The following is a 6,000-nucleotide window of genomic DNA, read 5'->3' as shown; positions in this document are numbered from 1 at the left end:
AAATGAAACAAGACCCATACCTCACTCCATGCACAAAAGCAAGCTCAAAATGGATCAAAGACCTGAATACAAAATCTAAAACAATAAAGATCATGGAAGAAAAAATAGGAAAAATGCTAGGAGCCCTAATACATGGCATAAACAGTATACAAAACATTACTAACAATGCACAAATTCCAGAAGAGAAACTAGATAACTGGAGCTCCTAAGAATCAAACACCTATGCTCATCCAAAGACTTCACCAAAAGAGTAAAAAGACTACCTACAGGCTGGGAAAAAGGTTTTAGCTATGACATTTCTGATCAGTGTCTGATCTCTAAAATCGACATGATACTGCAAAAACTCAACCACAAAAAGACAAATAACCCAATTAAAAATGCACAAAGGGTATGAACAGACATTTCACTAAAGAAGACATTCAGGTAGCTAACAGATAAAAAAAAAACAGGTACATGAGGAAATTCTCATGATCATTAACCGTTAGAGAAATGCAAATCAAAACTACAATGAGATTCCATCTCACTCCAACAAGGCTGGCACTAACCCAAAAAACACAAAATAATAAATGTTGCAGAGGTTTTGGAGAGACTGGAACATTTATACACTGCTGGTGGGAATATAAAATGGTACAACCACCTTGGAAATCGATTTCACATGTCCTTAAGAAGCTAAAAATAGAACTACCATACCATCCAGAAATCCCACTCCTTGGAATATATCCTAGAGAAATAAGAGCCTTTACATGAACAGATATATGCACACCCATGTTCCTTGTAACACTGTTTACAATAGCAAAAAGATGGAAGCAACCAAGGTGCTCATCAATGAATGAATGGATAAATTAAAAAAAAATAAGTTATGGTATATTCAAGCAATGGAATACTACACATCAATAAAGAACAATGGATGAACCCGTGAAACATTTCATAACATGGAGGAATCTGGAAGGCATTATGGTGAGTGAAATCAGTCAATTGCAAATGGACAAATATTGTAGGAGACCACTATTATAAGAACTCAAGAAACAGTTTAAACAGAGAAGAGAATATTCTTTGATGGTTACGAGAGTGGGGAGGGAGGGACGGAGAGGAGTATTCACTAATTAGATAGTTGACAAGAACTATTTTTGGTGAAGGGAAAGATAACACACAATGCAGGAGAGGTCAGCAAACTGGACTAAACCAAAAGCAAAGAAATTTCCTGAATAAACTGAACACTTTGAAGGCCAGTGTAGCAGGGGCAGGGGTTTGAGAATCATGGTTTCAGGGGACATCTAAGTTTATTGGTATAATAACATCTATTAGGAAAACATTCTTCATCCCACCTTGGAGAGTGGTGTCTGTGGTCTTAAACATTAGCAATCGGTGGCCATCTAAGATGCATCAATTGGTCTCAACCCACCTGGAGCAAAGGAGAATAAAGAACACGAAAGACACAAGGTAATTATGAGCCCGGAGACAGAAAGGGCCACATAAACCAGAGACTACATCAACCTGGGACCAGAAGAACTAGATAGTGCCCGGCTACAACCAATGACTGCCCTGACAGGGAACACAACAGAGAACCCCCGAGGGAACAGGAGAGCAGTGGGTTGCAGACCTCAAATTCTCGTAAAAAGACCAGACTGAATGGTCTGACTGAGACTAGAACGACCCCGGAGGTCATGTTCATGTTCCCCAGACCTTCTGTTAGTCCGAGACAGGAACCATTCCCAAAGCCAACTCTTCAGACAGGGAATGGACTGGACTATAGGATAGAAAATGATACTGGTGAGGAATGAGCTTCTTGGATCAAGTAGACACATGAGACTATATGGGCAGCTCCTGCCTGAAGGGGAAGTGGGAAGGCAGAGGGGGTCAGAAGCTGGCTGAATGGATATGAAAAATAGAGGGTTGAGAGGAGTGTGCTGTTTCATTAGGTGGAGAGCAACTAGGTGTATATAAATTTTTGTATGAGAGACTGACTTGATTTGTAAACTTTCACTTAAAACATAATAAAAATTTTTTAAAAAGTGCACACATACCACTCTGCTTCCGTTTATCCTTTTTTCCCCAATATCAATTATAATCATCTGACATATCACATATTTACGTGTTTGTTACATATACCTTCTAGAATATAAGCTCTGTGAGAGCAAGGATTTTGACTATTTTATTCATCAAAATAGCCCCAATGCCAGGAACAGTTACTGGCACATACAATATATGCAATAAATAGTCAATAAGTAAGTGAAAATACCTCCCTTCACTACATCCTTATATTGCTTTTCATCTCCTCAAGAATATAAAATATACCTAAATACAGACAGCTCCCAGAGGCAGGGTCACAGAGGAATCATACCCCAAAAGGAGCAAAAGAGTGATGGAAAATAAGCAAATGGTCTTATGCCTACCTGTATTTCACTTGTCTGGCTGCCAGGTTTCATGAGGTTCTCACCATCTAGGCTCTGGGTTTTGGGGACTGAGAAATTTCCATTTCTCTTAAAACAGCAGGCCTCTTGCCTAAGTTCTTTACCCCTCCTGGCCATCATGGATAAGGAACCTCAGGCACTTTGTTCTGTAACAGGCTCTGATTCCTCACAGGAGTGAAAGAACAGACACACCTAGCTGCTGGCAGAGACTAGGGATTGTGTGGGGCCACTCTGTGCATGTGCATACATGTGTTTGTGCACATGTATGTGTGACTATGTAATCTGCATCATATCTGGGACCATTGTTATTCTATGGGTGCCTGTTAGTATGGTCTGCATCATGTCTAGCAAGGTCCTTCGGCACACTTAGAGGTCTTTTCTGCAATTCCCCCAACCCTGCCCCTACCTCCACACCAGAGCTGATCACAGTTATAAGAGCTAACACATGATAACTGTGCTAAGCACGGCTTACCAAAAAGTACAAGGATACCTTTTATCACCACTCCTATTTAACAGTATGATGGAAGTCCTAGCTAGAAAAAGAAATAAAGGGCATCCAAATTGGTAAGGCAGAAGTAAAACTATCCCTATTAGTGGATGATATGACACTAAGGGAACCCAGAAGACTCCACAAGAATGATAGAAAGTTCAGCAGAGTAGCAGGATGCAAGACGAACACATAAAAATCAGTTGGATTCCTATATACCAATGAGACAACTGTAAAAAGGAAATCAGGAAAACAACACCATTTATAATAGTCCATAAAAACATAAAATTCTTAGCAATAAATATAACCAGGGGCATAAAAGAAAACTACAAAACGCTATTGCAAGAAACCAAAAGAGATCAACATAAATGGAAAAACATACCATGCTCATGGATAGGTAGACTCAGCATTGTGAAAATGTTAATTCTACCCAAAGAGATCTACAAATACAACACAATCCTGATCCGAATACCAACATCATTCTTTAATGAGATAGAAAAAACTAATCATTAACTTTATATGGACAGGAAAGAGGCCCCAGATAAGTAAAGCATTACTGAAGAACAAAGTAGGAGGCCTCGCACTACCTGACATCAGAATCTACTATACAGCTACGGTAGTCAAAACAGCCTGGTACTGGTACAAGGACAGACACATTGGCCAATGGAACAGAATTGAAAACCCAGATGTAAATCCATCCACCAACAGTCACCTGATCTTCGACAAAGGCCCAAAGTCCATTAAATGAGGAAAAGACAGTCTTTTAAACAAATGGTACTGACATAACCAGATGTCCATTTGTAAAAAAATGAAACAGAACCCCTACCTCACACCATACACAAAAACTAACATGCCTGGGAGTGCCCCAGTGAAGTTGGACCCTGAATGGCTTGCTTTGCCCCTCTCTGAAATTTCTCTACCCTTCTCAGAAGTCAAGTCCAGCCCTTATTTCTTCTTTCTGTGAACATCCACTCTTTGAACAGACATTTTCTGGGAACCCCTCAATGCTAGTCCTTTGACAGACGGTAGGGGGATACAAAATTATGTGGGAGAGACAAGCTCATAAACAGCTAATTACATAAAGCAATCTGTGGCAAGTGGCATAAGGGTGCCAGCAAAACATCATGAGCATGCAGAGAAAAGGATGTGGATTTCAACTTGGACTAAGCCTGCATAAAAGAGTTGGCAGTTGAGCCAGACCAGGAAGGATGGCTAGGACTTAGACAAGCAGAAGTGGAGGGAAAGAAATTCTGGGAGGATATATATACGAATGTGTGTGTGTGTGTGTGTGTGTGTGTGTGTGTGTGTGTGTGTGTGTGTGTGTGTGTGTGTGTGTTTTAAAGCATATGAGCTGGAAAGTGTAGATATGTAAAGGGACTGAAAAGCAGTTAGTTAGGATAAGATTGTGGAGAATCATTAATATCTTGCTGCAGAGTTTGAATTTCATCTTGTGAACAATGCGGAGCCATTAAAAGTGTTTGATCAGGGAAGGATCTTATTCAAGCAGTGTTTTGATAAGAACTCTAGCAGCCATGTAAGAATGAATTGAGGGCAGCAAAAACTGGACATGGTAGACACTTAGGTGGCTGAAGTAATGGTCTAGGGGAGACATAAACAAGAGCCTGACCTCGTGGTTATGGGTATGGAGAGGAGGGGACAGAGAAGAAATGTAGAGATAAAGGTAACAGAATTTGGCAACTAATTATATGTACTTGTGTGGAGGACTTGTATGTATGCGGAGGTGATGCCTTCTCTCTTCTTTCCTAGTTTCCCCTTCACCCCAGGGCTCCTACAGCAGCCTGATTAACTGTGAATCTACCCATACCAGGAAGAAGAAGCATTGGCATAGTGGGTGGGGGGCACATGCTATGCAGAGTGAGGGAAGAGAGCCAGGAGGCCAGGCTGGATGGAGCCAGCTCATCCTGTCACCATAGCATTTCAGGAGATCATAGAACTTTAGAGGCAGAAACGGAATTTAGGATCCTGTTGTGAGGATGTCCTACTGTGAGGAGGGACCGATGAGGATAAGGATGGAGAAGTCTAGTAAGGAAGGAGCCTTTAGGAAAAACCTCAGCCTTGATCTTTTAATCTCTTCTTCCCTTCTCTCCTCCTCTCCCTTCTCCCTCTCCTTCCCCTCTTTCCTGCTCACTGAATCAGAATCTGCATTTTAACAAGATCATCAGTGAACATTAAAGTTTGAGAAGCACTGCTCTAGATAGACCACATCCCTCATGTATGGACACAGCCATTGCTAGAGCAACCCATTCTTGGTTTGGCTGGCCTTCTGGAACTGTGGAGGGATAAAGAAGGTCTCTGAGGGTCAGAAAGCCCTGGAGGGTAGGGGTCACCACCTGGATGCCTGTGGAGGCTAGGCAGGGGCCAGTGGCAGGCACTCTGGCTCTAAAAGAGGCAGCTCCCACCCAGCTCCAGCTGATTGTTGCAAGGTGGGAATGCCAGCCCAGGGCTTCCAGTTTCTCAGACCTTCTGATTTTTTCAAGAGAAGCTTGGGATCCAGATTTTATATGAAATATCCTGATTAAAAAAAACAAAAACATGTTGTTTGACATCAAAAACTTTTAAAACACTGTGATGGACAAACAAAAAAGGGTTATTGGCCAAACCTTTGTTTGCAACCTCTGATGTAGACTAGGTTTGGTTGTTTTTAGCCGTAGGGTTTCTTTGTTCAATCAAAATTGTACCCGAAAGCCCAATGTATAAAGCAGATGAAAGGAGAATAGCTCTAGTTGACCTTAGACCCAGAACTCCTTTCGCTTAGCCTCCCCTATGTCCCCCAGGACAAGAAGTGACCTCTGTAGGACCCTCCCTATGCACTACAAAAGCACAGGTCAAAAATCATTAAGAATCTCTAACTCCATTTGACAAAGAGGCTGGATTGTCCAAGGTCACATAGCAACTTAGCAGTCAGCTGCTAAACCCAGTGCTCTTCTAACTTCACTGACTACATGGTTCTCTAGCCCAGCCTTTCATTGATGGAGGATTCATTCCACAGCATCTCTGGCAGGTACTCTTCCTGACTCTGCTTAGATTTTTTCAGTAAGGGGAAGCTCATCATCATTTTATCAGGTAGCCCATTTGAAGGTT

Source organism: Elephas maximus, chromosome X (assembly GCF_024166365.1).
Source record: "Elephas maximus indicus isolate mEleMax1 chromosome X, mEleMax1 primary haplotype, whole genome shotgun sequence".
In the NCBI taxonomy this organism is placed as follows: domain Eukaryota; kingdom Metazoa; phylum Chordata; class Mammalia; order Proboscidea; family Elephantidae; genus Elephas; species Elephas maximus.
Note: the sequence above shows the minus strand (reverse complement) of the source record.